This window comes from Amyelois transitella, chromosome W (genome assembly GCF_032362555.1).
Source record: "Amyelois transitella isolate CPQ chromosome W, ilAmyTran1.1, whole genome shotgun sequence".
Taxonomy (NCBI): domain Eukaryota; kingdom Metazoa; phylum Arthropoda; class Insecta; order Lepidoptera; family Pyralidae; genus Amyelois; species Amyelois transitella.
This window is the reverse complement of record NC_083536.1, coordinates 10567640-10583486: the sequence shown is the minus strand read 5'-3', so window position 1 is coordinate 10583486 and position 15847 is coordinate 10567640. Positions and strand designations below refer to the sequence as shown.

Genomic DNA, 15847 nt, shown 5'->3' with positions numbered 1-15847 from the left:
ATTTCAGTGCTCGTATCAAGAGACTGCTCACCCCATGCATAGAAAGTGCTGACCACAATTCATTCCTCTCAACTCTGTCATAGGCCTTTTCCAAATCCACGAATGTGCAATAGACTTTTTGACTCTTGGCCAAAAACTTTTCGGCTATGCACCGCAAAGAAAAGACCTGATCAGTACATCCCATTCCCTTTCGAAATCCCGCTTGAGCATCCCATATTTTGTCATCAGTTTCATTCCTGACTCTATTAATCAATACCTTAGCATACAATTTGCCGACGACGCTAAGCAGGCTTATACCACGATAATTTTTGCAGTCCAGTTGTGACCCTTTTCCTTTGTAAAGTGGCACAATAACAGCCTTACACCAATCTTTTGGTACTCGGCCGCTTCTCCAACACAAATTGAAAAGGCAGTACAACTGTCTAGCTACGACGCCTTTTCCTGCTTTAAGCATCTCGACCGACACTCTATCATACCCGGCAGCCTTACCCGCTTTCATACTCTTAAGTGCTTCCACAATTTCAAACATTTCAATTTCGCCTTCCATCTCATTCTCTTTTTCTTCGCTATAGCAGAACTCTTTCTTATTTTCTTCCTTTTTTTCAAATAAACTCTCAAAATAGTCCTTCCATATCTTTAGCACACATTCTTCTCCTTTCACAACGCTACCATCCTGGCATCTGATCCTAGTCAGCTCTCTGGTTATAGTTTTTCCTCGGGCTGACCTTACGGATTTCCAGAATACTTTCAGATTTGACTGAAAGTCTTCTGATAGCCTTTTATCAAAATCCTCTTTATACTCTTCTTTCTTTCTAATCACAGCTTTCTTAACCAAATCTTTCATTTTTTTATATTCCTTACGTGCTTCATTCACATCCTCATCTATAACCTCTTGCATTCTTAAGTTAGCTTTTGCTGCTAACAAATCCAGCCATGCTTTCTTCTTTAATCGCACAAGTTCTTGCACATCTTTACTCATCCACGCATTTTTGTGATTTTTCCCTTTCCTTCTTCTACTTACACCACACACTTCAACAGCTACTTTCACAATTCTCTCTTTAAATTCCTTCCATCCATCTTCAATATTGCTCCTCTCATCTAAATCTTCAATTTCATCCTTCAGTCTATTAATATACTTCTTACCTACATTCATATCTTGCAAATTTTCTACTTTCACTCTTTCCAAAGCGCTGGTTTTCTCCCTTACCCTGTGCCGCCAGCGATTGAAGATACCCCTTATCCGGGATATCACCAGTAAATGGTCCGAGTCAATGCCAGCACCGCGATATGCACGGGTATCCAGCACTTTGTTCTTCAATCTTTCATCTACAATCACAAAGTCTATCATACTTTTTAAAATACCTTCCACTCTTGTATAGGTGTGGATCTCTTTATGTTGAAACATTGAGTTCGACACAAAAAGATCCCACTCTAGACAAATTTCTAATACACTTCTTCCATTATCATTCACCCTTTCGTCACCAAATGCACCAAGCACCTTTTCATATCCATCACGCTTTACACCCACCCATCCATTAAAATCACCTAACATAATAATCTTCTCATTTGGCTTGGTAACTTTCAATACTTCTCTTACACTATTCCAGAACTCCTCGTTTTCGCTTTTTGCTGATGTTGTACCCCTCGAACCCACATCCCACGGTGCATAAACACCTAAAACGAAGATCCGAGTGATTCCAACTTTCAGCCTAATCCATAGAAGACGAGGGCTGACACACTCATACTCATTCACACACTCAGCCATTCGTGCAGAAAGGATTAGACCGACCCCTTGACAGCCTCGGCTGGTACTGAAAATTCCAGACCAATACGCCGTGTAAGGGCCGTGCTGCGTCGCGTCGCATCCTTTCCGCTTCGTTTCATTCACGCACAACACATCCAACCGTCTTTCACCCATCATCTGACATACTTCCTCAATTTTATCCTTCATTCCTCCTCTTACATTCATCGTCGCAAAGCGGCTTTCAGCAGACCGCATACCGCTCCCGCCGGGAACGAGACGTGATGGGGTGCGGACACCATCGCCGCCATTTAGGTGCTCTTTCAAAAAATTTGCATCCATGCGATTCCCACGAGACGCAAGGGAACAATTTTGTCCGCCCCAGCAGAGCCCCGCATGCCAGGGTAAGGCTAGCCATTACCTGGGGGTCGCCCAACCCCATGGCGGAAGTGGCACGCTCGAGACTAGGCTCGCCCCTAGCCATGCATCCATCGGCGCGGCAGACCTTAGATTGGCATTTATCATTATTAAAAAAAAACTTTGAAGACTATTTCGGAGAGGAAATGGAAAAGCTCGACTTGTTAAATTGGATTTGTAACCCATTTCAAGATCACCTGCACACTGGTATGTCAACAAAAGCAAGTGAAGAACTTATTGATTTATCGGAAGATTCGTCACTAAAAAAGAGTTTCAATAGTAAGCAGTTAACGAAATTCTGGTTGTCGGTTACCGATAATTATCCATGCCTGTTTGATGAAGCTATGAAGGTCCTTCTTCCTTTTACTAACTCATACCTATGTGAAGCCGGATTTTCTGATATGATGAACATCAAAACTAAATATCGAAATAAACTGGACATATCAAGCTCACAGCGATTAAGAGTAACTCGAGTTGAAGTTGATGTAAAAACTGTAATGGCGAAAAATAGAAAACAATTTCATTCTTCCCATTAAAATAACTTTTTTAATGTAGTTATTTAATTAAGTAATAAAAAAATGTAAATTTTAACTTTGTTTGTTATTTGAAAAGTCCTTCATTTATATTGGTAACGGTTAAATTTCCTAGAAGTGGGTCCCGAATTTGGAAGCTTGTATAAGATGAGTCTTAGTCCAAACAACTTTGGGAACCACTGCTTACTTAATTTGCTTGTTATGCAAATTAATAATGTCTATTAAACCGCGGCCTCCTTCATCTCTTGGTAGCGTCAATCTTTGCAAGCAGAATCTGGGGTGATGATTTCTATGTGATGTTAGCAAAGTGTTTATAGTTCGTTGTAAATTTAGTAAATTTCCTTGAGTCCAGTTTATTACACCAAATGAGTACGTCAAAATAGGGATTGCATAACTATTAATAGACTTACATAAATTTCGGGAATTCAACTGTGATCTGAGCAGAATATTTAGTCTGTGTCTGAATTTTTTTCTAAGGTCTTCTTTCGTATCCTCTTGATTTATTTGACGGGCTTGCTGGAATCCTAAATATTTGTAGAAAATTTTTGAATCTAATGGCTCTATAATGTTTCCTGATAGCAAAGTGTAGTTGTGTGGTGTTATTTCTCCGTGTACAACTGTAAAAGTTTTACATTTATCAATCCCAAATGCCATACAAATATCATTTGAGAAAGTCTGTGTTATATCAGCTAGTTGGTGTAATGAATCTTTACTGTGGCTATATAATTTTGTCATCCATATACATGAGGTGAGTTATTGTGGTGTGACTATTTGGGGTTGATAGAGTAAATCCTTTATTTGACTGATTTAATAAATACGAAAGCGGGTTAAGAGCCAAACAAAACCACAATGGACTAAGTGCGTCACCTTGAAAAATACCTCGTTTTATCGGGATTTCCATAGTTTCTGTGGGAATGGTTTTATCGTTTTAAGTACTGTTTTCCAATGTTGCATTGAATTTTTAAGAAAGTTTATTAATTTTGGGTGAATTTTGTACAGTTCCAGTGTAAAGAGAAGCCAACTATGCGATACTGAATCAAAAGGCTTTCTTATAATCAATGTACATTGTACTTATGTCTTTTTTCTTATATAGCGCGTATTTCATTACCACAGAATCTATTATTAGCTGCTCTTTACAACCCTGGCTTCCCTTGCGGCAACCTGTTTGCTCTTCATAAAGTATATTATTATCAGTAGCATGTTTACTTATGAGTTCTGAAATGCACCCTGTAATTATTTTGTAGATGGTTTGTAAACAGGTGATGGGTTGGTATTTTGGTGATCGGAATCTTTTGGTATCATACATGTAATGCCTTGGGTGATAAAATCTGGCATGGTGTGAGGTGTGTTTATAAAATCATTAATGTGATTATGTAGTACAGGGTGAATGGTGGTGAATTTCTTGTACCAGTAAAAGTAAAGTAAAAAAGTATTTATTTCGTCTCCGTAGGCACAGAAAAATTACAAAAAATGTACAAAATATTGGTGGAGACTGGCGTCTGTTAAAGACTCAAGCCTGTGTAACAGTACGCCATGCTCTCACAGCGGTTGAAGAAGAAGTACATACAATTCATAAGTAGAACAATTTTTCAGAAGGTTTACCATTTTAAAGGGTGGTTAGTACGAACTTACGAGCTAAACTATATAGTGACGTGTAACATGTAATTTGGAGTGAGGGATAAAAGTTAGTATAAATTGCATAGATCTACAATAATATTTAATATCAAATAAGTCATGTGAATATAAGATACGTACCAAGAAAAATAAATAACGAATCAGATAAGAGGATGTAGGAGATTTTCAGTTTCGTAGTAATTAAGGGAAAACAAATAGTTGAGGATAGATTTTTTACAAGAGAACGTAGAAAGTGTTACCAAAGCCAATTTTGAGTGATCCTTGTTGTATAAAAAGGGTCCGGTAAAACAAGTAAATCTATGTGCAAATTTCGTAAAGAAGAGAGAAGAGGTAGCTACAAGACGGTTGAGTCGGTTCTGGTTATGACGAGTATTGCCGTGCTGTTGAGTAATAACCCGCAAGATGTATAGCTGTCGGACAGTTAATACTTCACAATATTGGTATAGTTGGAATGTAGGATATGAAAATGGTTTGGAGGTACAGACCTTGAGAAGAGCTCGTTGAGCTCTTTCAAGTTTAATTAATATGGACTTGCACGCTCCTCCCCAGGAGCTTATACAATATGTTAGTAACGACTGTCCTAAGGCAATATAAGCCATTTTCACGATTTTTGGGTGTGCCACATGTCTTAATCTTTTAAATATATATATTAATTTGCGAATTCTGCCGGCCATAGCATTAATATGTAATCTAAAGTTCAAATTTTGGTCTAAAACAATACCTAGGTATTTTACAGATGCAGAAGGAGTTAGAGGAGTACAAAAACAAGTGTTGTTATGGATAAAATGTGAGTGAGCAGTTATTGACAGTTTCGCAATAGCATTACGATGGGAGACTAAGTTATAAATGGAGAAATTTATAAGTTGGGTTTTTTGAACGTTAAGTGTTAAAAGATTGTGTAGTAGCCAACTTGAAACAGAGTCTAAGCCAATCTGAGCGTGACGGTATGTATCTTCCCAAGATTTTGCAAAAAATAATAGAGCAGTGTCATCTGCGTAAGATATGACTTTACAGTGAGGAATATTTAGTGTAAACAGATCGTTAATATAGACTCAAAAAAATTCAAAATTCAAAAATTCAAAATTTTTTATTCATTATTATAGGATATTATTATATCGCTTAATAATTGTCGTATGGTTTAACAACTTGGTTGACGTCAAATAAATTACTTAAAAACTAAGTTTACTGCCGCTTCCAAGGCGTCAGTGCAGAAGAAGCGGTAACAAACTGCACTGCAGCATTTTCTTCAACAACGTCAACTTCACAATATTAAATTATACTTAGAATAGAATGTGGACGGGAGAATACATTACTCACGGGAGATTTATATATTTATGAGATTTAATATTGAAAAAAGAAATATATATATATATATATATATATATTTTATGGATTGCCAATTTTAAAAAGATTTATGTACAGAGTGTACCTACTGAAATTTTGATATAAGTTCAAATTAAACTACAATTAATTACGAGGTTCCTGTGCCAAGCTCGAGCCAGATGTTTTTTTCATTAAGGTAATCATCAGTCCTATAATAAGCCTTCTCACAAAGTATTTTCTTTACATACTCTTTGAATTTTCGGTTGGGCATATCAAGAACAGACTCCGGCAACCTATTATAAAATCGTATACAGTTCCCCATAAATGATTTACTGACTTTGCTAAGCCTATGAAACGGCATGACTAATTTATGTTTATTACGTAAATTTCTATCAGTTGTGGCACTAACTTTTTGAAAAAAAGAGGTATTTTTCCTAACATACATTATAAGATCAAAAATGTACTGGGACGCTACTGTAGGTATGTTTATTTTCTTAAAGAGTTGTCTTAACGAGTCTCTTGGTCCTAAGCCGTAAATTGCGCGAACGGCCCTTTTCTGAATTATAAAAATAGTTTGTATATCAGCCGCGCTACCCCATAAAAGTAAACCATAAGATAACAAGCTATGAAAATAGCTGAAATAAACAAGCCTAGCTGTAGCTACATCTGTCAATTGTCGGATCCTCCTAACAGCATAAGCGGCAGAGCTAAGTCTATTGGATAGTTTAGAAATATGAGCACCCCACTGTAGCTTTGCATCAATTATAATTCCTAAAAACTTTGTATTTTCAACAAATTCTAATTTCTGGCCTTCCAGTATTATGTCAGTATTGGCCTGCCTTACGTTTGGAAGGGTAAATTTAATGCATTGGGTCTTATTAGCATTTAAAAGAAGATTTTTGGTTGAGAACCAGATAGATATGGCCGACAGTATATTATTAACCGAACTTACATTTTCGCTATGGCGATCTAATTTAAATATTAAAGAAGTGTCATCGGCAAACAGCACTATACCCGCCTGTTTTTCCACCATATAAGGCAGGTCATTGACATATACCAAGAAGAGGAATGGTCCTAAAATTGAGCCCTGAGGAACACCCATTGAGACGCTTGATCAACTTGACTTTACTCCATTAATATCTACAGTTTGAAGCCTATCAGTCAAATAGGATGCCATTAGTTTAGTTGATTTGTGGTCAAATCCATATTGACGAAGTTTACGCAAAAGTGTCTGATGATCTACGCAATCAAATGCTTTAGAGAGATCGCAAAAGACTCCAACTGAATCCTGTGAACTCTCCCACGCGTCATAGATTTGAGTAACAAGTGCTACTCCCGCATCAGTGGTGGACTTCCCGGCAGTGAACCCATATTGTTGGGAATGGAAAATGTTATTGATTTTAAAATATTGTTGCATTTGATTAAGCATCATCTTCTCAAACACCTTGCTCAAAACTGGCAGTATAGAAATAGGTCTATAATTGCCATGGACTGTTTTCTCCCCTTTTTTGAATAGAGGTATTAATTTGCTACATTTCATTAAATTTGGAAAAATACCCTCATCAATACATTCATTAAATATAAATATAAAAGTAAGTAAAATAAGACTAAAAATAGGGTGGGGCCCAGGATACTTCCCTGAGGAACTCCATACTGAATAGGCAGGTCAGAGCTTACTTTGTGGTTTATAGACACACATTGAGATCGATCCGTCAAGTAGCTTTCGAAGAGTTTCAGTTGTGTACCTCTTACACCGATAGAATCTAACTTTTTCAGGAGATTAGAGATCGAAACGGTATCGAAAGCCTTAGAAAAGTCCAAGAACAGCCCCGCGCACTTGTTCCCCTTGTCAAGATTTCTAACTATAGTGTCAGTCAACTCATTAACAGCGTCATTTGTAGATCTTCCTGTGCGAAAGCCATATTGGTTAGGGGAGAGAATAGAATGCGCTTCAAGGTAAGATTTGAGCCGGATATTAATGAGGCGCTCTAAAATTTTAGAAAGAGCCGGAAGAATAGATATAGGCCGGTAGTTGCTAGGAAGATCTTTTGCACCACTTTTATATATGGGGTGGATTACAGCTTTCTTGAAGGCTGAGGGAAAAATACCGGAGGATAGGGAGATGTTGCAGATGTGGGTAATAAGGGGAGTTAACAATTTTTTGTTGCGTTTTATAAATGATGTAGAAACATTATCCCAGCCAACAGCGCAGTCGTCTCTTAAAGAATCTATGATATTTTCTACCTCTTCAGCTGATGTGGCAAGAAGAACAAAAGAATTCAGGGATGAATTAGTTTTACAGTAGGGAGATGTTGAGGAAGTAGCAGTAGAGTTAATCTGTCTTCTTATGTTTTCTGCAAGAGTTTTACCGACATTGACAAAGTAAGAATTTACATAATTTAGAGAAGTTTCAAAAGTGGGTTTGCAATCAAGTAGGTCACTTGACGTAGAAGGGGATTTTTCTAAATTAGTAACCCTCTTGACTGCTTTTCACAAGGCCTTGGAGTTGATGCCAGCCTTTCCAATAGTCTCTTTTTCGAAAGTTCTTTTGACCGATTTTATGGTGGCGTTACAAAATTTGCGATATCTTACATAAGTTGTGCGAATTGTCATGTTGGTAGGATCTCTTAAGAGTTTTTTGTGTAACTTACTTTTATTGCGAATACACCTAAGTAGTCCAGGAGTGATCCATGGCTTTATTATCCTATGACGGGCTGGAACAAATGTAGTAGTGTGTAAGGAAATTAGATCTTTAAGTGTATTAATTAGATAGTTAGCAGCGAAATTTGGATCGGTTGAGTCGAGTAAAGGGGAAAAATCTGTGGTTAGAAGCGATTGTGTTAAATTTTGATGGTCAACTCGAGTTTTTGTAGGTTTAGGTAAAATTGATTTATTAGTGTCTAAGGCCAGTAAAACAGAATAATGATCTGTTATTGTGCTTTCAATAACAAAGGAATGGGCTTGCAGGGAAGATATTAAAAAGGCGTGATCGAGGCAGCTTTTTCGGCTTTCTTCGTATCTGGTAGGAAATGTATGGGTTGGTAGAAGGCCATGAAGTGCCAGAATGTTAAGGTAATCATCGTTGTCCTCGTCCAGACGGGTTGGCAATATGTCTATATTAATATCTCCGATGATTACAATATTTTTGTAATTCTTTAGACTATCCAAAAAGTTATTAAGTGATTGTGTGAATTTTGTGAAGTTTAGGAAGGCGCAGGGCCGATAAATGCCTAAGATTGCTGTTTCACTATTTAATTTTACTAGTAATGAGCTAGCTTCATCTATCGAAGGTTCAGTGACACTTATGCCTAGGAGCTCGGTTTTATAGTATATTATTACACCGTCATTTTGATTGGCGGGGGATGACGATACAGAGTAATGATAGCCTTGGAGATTAGGAATTAATGGGTTTTTTTGTAACCAACATTCTGTAAAGACTATAATATCTGGTTCTATGTCCAGGTTATCTAAGAATATGAGGAAGCCGTCAAAGTTAGCCGATATACTACGAATATTTTGGGTGAGGATAGTCAGGCACTTCTTGTATGCGGGTAAGTGAGTATGAACATCTTGTGGGTCGCATAAATAGGAAGAAGAGACGGTAACGGAGTCAATGTTTGATAAAATGTCTATATTTCTATCCATCTGATGATTTGTATAAAGTTGTTAGTCACTGGAGATGTATTCGGTATAGATATTAAATATTATAGTTATGTACGTTTCATTAGATAGATATATATAGGAGCAACGAATAGGTTTATACCGTTAGTATATGTGTAATATATAATATTAATATATAATTAATGAATAGGAAACGTTTAACTTATTACGTATGGAACTAACGATAATTATTAATAACAAAAATGCCGACAGATTGAGCTAGCCCCAAGATAAGTTGCCTTGTGTTATGGGATACCAGCTAATCAATACAACTTTTGTTTAATAATGCATAGCCTAAAACGTTATATGTTTTTACAGTTAAAAGTAACAACAATGTGAGTATGAGTAAATCAACAAGTATCTATAAATTAAATATTTAAGTGTAACGTATAGAAAATATGAACACTGGGTTGCCTGTTAACAATTAATTAGGTAGGTAAGCGAGCAAAGTTAAAGTGATTAATGAGAATTTAAATGAGTACAGAAATAATTAACATTTTTGTTTTTGTTTTAACGCTAACAGTTGATCCTCAGAAGTAACGACTAAGTATTTCGAGTCGTCGTCTTTCCGCAGCAGCACCCGTCCTCCTGAAGTCCAACAATGCTTGTACTGTTCCTCTTTTGCGAACTCACGGGCCAAGTAGTGTAGCCGTCGGGCCCTGGGAGTTAGATGTTCGGCAATGTAGATTGGCTGCGAAGTTGAAGCGGAATCGAAAATACCTGAATTCAGCCTATTACCGGCATTCGCCTTGTAGTATGACTTAAAGGCTCTCGGAATTTTATTTTTAGTAAGCACTGAATTAAGTGAGACAACTATGGTTTTATTCACGGACTTTGATGGTAGATGGCGCACGTCATAGATGTTTATAGGAAATATTTCGATCGAGAGCGCTTTAAATGTAGTGACTACAACTTTTACCAAATCTTCTTGGCTAGAGTTTGATTTGTGAGGAATATTGCGCAGCTCGAGGCAGGCCGATCGTGATGATCTATCGATATCCTCAACAACCAATTCAGATTTTGAAACGCGGTCCAGGCATTCTTCGGTCCTAATTTGAAGAGACGACAGCTGTTCACAAACGTTTTCGTACTTCACAGAAAGTAAGGAGATGGATTTTTCTATATCGATATTGGTAGCAACTATTTCAGCGTTAAGACGTTGAATATCTGACATAGACGTCTGAATGCTATTTAATTTATCATCAGTTGTTTGTTTCCACTCGGTCAGCGAATCAATAAAGATATCCAATTTAGATTCGTAATTGGTGCCACAATCACAGCGACGCCTTTTAGATGTTCGAAGGGTGACTGTATCACTTCCCAGATTTTCGACAGGACTACTAACGTCGGGGGCAGATCCGTAGACAGCTTGTTTATTATTCGCTGGCGAGCGTTGCATAGCTGCAGTGTAAGGAGTAAAAAATATAATAGGTACTTGATGAGACGATACGTGACGGATGAGGTAGAAACGTAAATTTATGTGCTACGAGATTTCTCGTAGACAACCGCTCCGTGGTGGGGTAAGTGTCTCGTAGCAGTCGTAGCTCGCTGCGAGTAGAACGTCGTAGCTTGCATCAAACGAAGGAGGGGGCTAGAAGCGAGTGGCGCTGCAAGTGCGAAAGAGTCGAAAAATCGCAACTGTTTCTTTTCGCGGAGGTGAGGGCGGGTTACCGCGCTCGCTTGATCGGTCAGCGGCCGGCCACACGCCGTAAGAATGCAGTGGAATATTTTAGATTTAAGTAATTTTCTATATGCAAATGTGGCACTTACGTGAATACACTTAATTAACTGTATTGACTGCACTGTTCACCATAAATTAATTAATTTATTATAAAAATATGCGACACGTCCACTCTCATCAAGGCTTGTGGGCGAGAGAGGAGTAATTATGTAAACAGTCACTGCCAAGTGCCTTCCAATTATGAGCCTTTTGTAACACTTTTATAAAAATATCTACCGGTATATGTTCAAATTGCATTGGTCTAGTTGAGTCTGTGAAACTGTTATAATTCTGAAGCCATTCTGCATTAATGTTGTGGGAAACCGGTTTTGCCCATATCTCAGACCAGTACCTGTGAAGTTCAGTGTTTGGTATGGGCGTTGTGTAGTATTGTGCGAGTGCTGTGCTTTGGGTGTCTTTTGAAAGTTTTCTATAGAATTGATGTTCATTATTTATAAACTGAGAATTTTGTGATTTACGTAGTGGGCAATTAATGTATCTTCTTAATCTACTGGTAGCTGCGTTAAGTTTCTGCTTGATTGTGTCAAGAAATTCTTGATTCGTTATATTTGGTTGTTCATGCTGTGAGTGTATTCGGTATTTATTTTTGATTAATTCTACTAAAGATGTGAGTCTATTACTTGCGGTGCCTCTCATATATTCTGTCATTTTGCAATATCCCCTCTTATTGCAAAATGACCTTAATGAAATGGTCTTAATTTTCTTCTCTAGTCTTTTCTACCAATTAGGTATTCTCTTACAGTGTTGGTTTGTTGAGTTATGTGGAAACGTATCCTTAACCCATTAACCGCCAAAATTAAACTACACTGTTTTTTTTGTGACAATGTTTATTTTTCAAGTAAGTAGGTTATAAAAGAACATAAGAATAATAAAAACAATCAAACTCAAAATTAGTTTTTTTTTTTTAAAAAGGTGTACTCGATTGGGCACAGCGGCGTATTATCTATACTAATATTATAAAGCTGAAGAGTTTGTTTTGTTTGTTTGTTTGTTTGTTTAAACGCGCTAATCTCAGAAACTACTGAACCGATTTGAATAATTCTTTCACTGTTAGATAGTCTATTTATCGAGGAAGGCTATATTTTATCCCGGATTTCCTACGGGAAACATCAACAATGCAGGTGAAAGTTGAATGAGTCGGCCATCTGCGAGCTTTCCACGCGAACGCTGCGCAAACCAACAAAGATATAGTAAAACATTGTACTAAAGATGTGAAGTACTCATTTTTTGCCACAAAAAAGTCCGCGAGAGCATATATCTATCTCTTAAGGTTTACTTACAATAACCACTTTTATGTTCATTTTTTAAGATTATTTTTTCATTATAAACATAAGTTATTTTGAAACCAATTTTCTTTAATTCAGTATTAATCCTTATCCAAATAAATATGTTTATTACTTTCGGCTTTTCATGTAGACTAAAATTGCCATTTACAGTATATAAATCAGACGAATAGGTTTTGAGATATAGTCGTTATAAGCAATTTGCAGCGAAACATTTAATACGGCGAACCAGCGTTCTTTCTAATACGCGTGACCGCCTGACCGTCCCCCCGACTTTCACGCGGACGAAGTCGCGGGCACAGCTAGTGAGTGATAATTCTCGAAACAAGATTTTTCGACACATAGTGTTTTACGCATTTTTTGCATTTCCAACGTATTCTTGAATGGCATAAAACACATCTTAATGGTTTCTCAAGCTTTTGAGGAAAGTGCCCTACACCATCTTGGGCCAAACTGGGGACTGTTGAAGAAGAAGGTCGGGTCTTAGGTTTAGTTTGTTGACGTAAGTAGTATCTTGCAATAGAACGTCGAAACATAAGTTGATCCATCGCCTCATCATGATTTATTACGTGTAAACGCCATGCGTTTGATATCGCCATATCTACCAAATACGTAAACAAAACCCACCACCACTTTTTTCCATGAATAGCAATCCTGTACAGTGATATTGATTGATCCAATTCATCTACGCCTCCCATATTTTTATTATAAGTTTGGAACAACTTTGGTATCTTGACTTCAGTCTTTTGACGTTGTACAGTAGACCATCGCTTTACTACTCCCTACAAAGCAACAAACTACGACACCATTGTTCAATGGTATCGTAGTTTGTTGCCACCGTACATACGCTATTGTCTTTCCACCTTACCAATAATATTTCATTTTGTTTATCAAATCTGTAGTCGTTTGAGGCACGATCTTCTTTCTTCATCTTTTTGGCATCTTTTTAGAGGACATTTTTTAGTCCTATTGTCTCTTATTGTACCAGTTGCACGATATCCTTCTTTTTTGAGATCCACTAAGAGATTGTAGTTGGTAAAAAAGTTATCAAAAAATACTTGATGATTTTTTGGATCCGTCCCCATTTTTAAAAGTAATTTCTTGACTACTCTTGAACCTAAAGGATCACTAGAAACATCGATGGTTTTTCCACAGTAAAAATCAAAAGTGTAGCAGTATCCTGTAGAACTTGCAGCCACCCAGTATTTATACCCAAACCGTACAGGTTTTCCACGGATAAACTGCTTTGCAGGATGATGGCCGAAGTATTTCACCATCGATTCATCAATAGAAATATTGAACATATTATAACATATGCATCACACCCCACTGGTTGAATTTATTCATTAGAATATTAGCTAAAGGCCGAACTCTGAACATTTTGTCACTGGTATTGCAAGCATCGTCATTATTGACAAAATGAAGATTCCTTTTTATGTCTCGGAATTTTTGTCTAGACATGGTCCTGGACACCATTTCAATGCCTACATCTTCATCATACGACCAATACAAGTCTTCTCTGGGTACTTTATGATATCCAGAGAGTATCAGAATACCTATAAATTTCTTCAAATCAACGGAGTCCAGTTGAAATGTGTGTCTGTTATTTTGATTAGCATATATCATTGTATTTGTTATTATCAAGCTCAAAACTTCTTCATCAAATATTTTTTCGAAAATTTGAACTGGTGTAAAATTTCAAAGCTGTTCTTTTACGGTTTCTTGTCTGTTTTGCACATCAGATGTTTCTTGGAGAGAAAAAGAGTAAATGGGTGAAGATTTACGCCATATTGGCTGATCTGACTGATGGTGACTAGCCCTTTTTGCTTTTTCAGCTAAAGGTTCATCATCGCTGCTATTGTAGTCGTTATTATCGGACCTAAATACCTCTATATTGCCTGGTACATCTTGCGGCAGAGCAGCAGCAAACATTTCTATATCGGCACCTTCTTCTTCATCTGTCAGAACACTGGGTTCCGGTGGTATGACTGCAAAATCGTACTCCGCATCACTGTCACTATCTTGCAAAATTGCATAAACAGCTTCTTCTAAGCCACTGTAATGATTTACCACATTATACTCCTTTGAACTCATGGTAACAAAATCTGAAAAAGAAGTATTTTTAAATATAGGGATCCCGCCGCTGTACACAAACACGTACAGTAATATATCAGACAAGATAACTTTTCACTACCGAGTCGTAAACCATTAATTAATGATTTATTGCAATGTTTAAGATGTAATCTTTAACATAACATACATTTAACTAAAATTATATACACTAATAAAATATTGAATTATGTACTTACTCAAATCTTTGGTGGCACAGTCAAAACAGATTCTTCCAAGTGTCAATTAAATTGAATATACCCGCATATAATTTATATAGTTTTATAATATGGTTAGTCTACCCTCCAAAAAATGACAAATGAGACGTATAACTCTAAACATTTATTAATAATCCGCGATTTAATTGCTGTACCCAATTAGGTACAAAGACGCCAAATGGGTTAATTCCTCCATTACATATAGCAGCAGTATAAGCTGCGCAGTAAATGATGGTTTGAGTGGTCAAGAAATCTTGGTTACCTTTAATATGACATGGAAGTATTTATGTATTAATGAAATTAACAATATTTGAGAGTGTTTTTGAGGGTTTCTGTTTGGGTATAAAAGGTCGCGCAGTGGGGTTGGTTGCTTCGAATTTCTCGAGTGTGGTGTTGAATGTTTCTTCAATTCTAATTCTTTCTACTGTAATAACATCAATATTGCCTTGTTCTTGGTGATTTGCGTCAGGTGAAGATGACTGTATGTTATGAGAGAGTGTGTGTAAAAATGAGCTGGGTAGGTTTTCCATGTCCGATTCATTTGTGCATTCAATTGTACAGTCTACTTGTACACTTATGTGTTCAATTTGTGTGGTATCATGTTCGTTATAGTTTATACCAATATCCCTTGACACTTCATCGCGAATTTCTTTTAGTCTGTGTTCCATGATATATTTGTTATTCAGTATTGCACGCAGTTGGTCCGAAATTCTTTGCTCACTTACATCGGAAAGTTCTGCGAATTCAGTTATCACTGCTTGGTGAAGTGGCGGTCTGTAAGCACTTTTATTGTTTCCTAGTTCTGTGATTTTGAAATAGTTTCAAATTATTGATTCGTTATAGTCGGTAGTCCATTTTCTTCTCTTGTTTGTTTCTGTTTGAGTGTTGTGTGAGTGTGTTTGGTCATGTTGTGTTTCTTGTAAGTATATTCTTACTTCTTCTTTGATACTATCTAAAGTGTCTTGTGGAAGTAGTTTATTTCTATGTATTGCTCTACATTGGTCTCCTAGTCTTTGTTTTGATGCTTGCATTTCAGGGAATATTCTGGCAAATTCAGAGTACAGGTGATCTAAATAAATTTTACTTGTATTTAATTTAGTTGCTATGAGATACGCGCGCCAGATGAATTTATTCATTTCGTCTGACCATCTTTTACGCGCACGGTTTAAGCCTATGGCGGATGCAGG

The 15847-nt window shown here is 37.0% G+C and overlaps 1 pseudogene; it reads right to left on the bottom strand.

Moving 5' to 3' along the window:
* Window positions 1–13638: 13638 nt before the first annotated feature.
* On the bottom strand, window positions 13639–14265 carry LOC106140358 (piggyBac transposable element-derived protein 2-like; annotated as a pseudogene).
* Between the last annotated feature and the right edge of the window lie 1582 nt (window positions 14266–15847).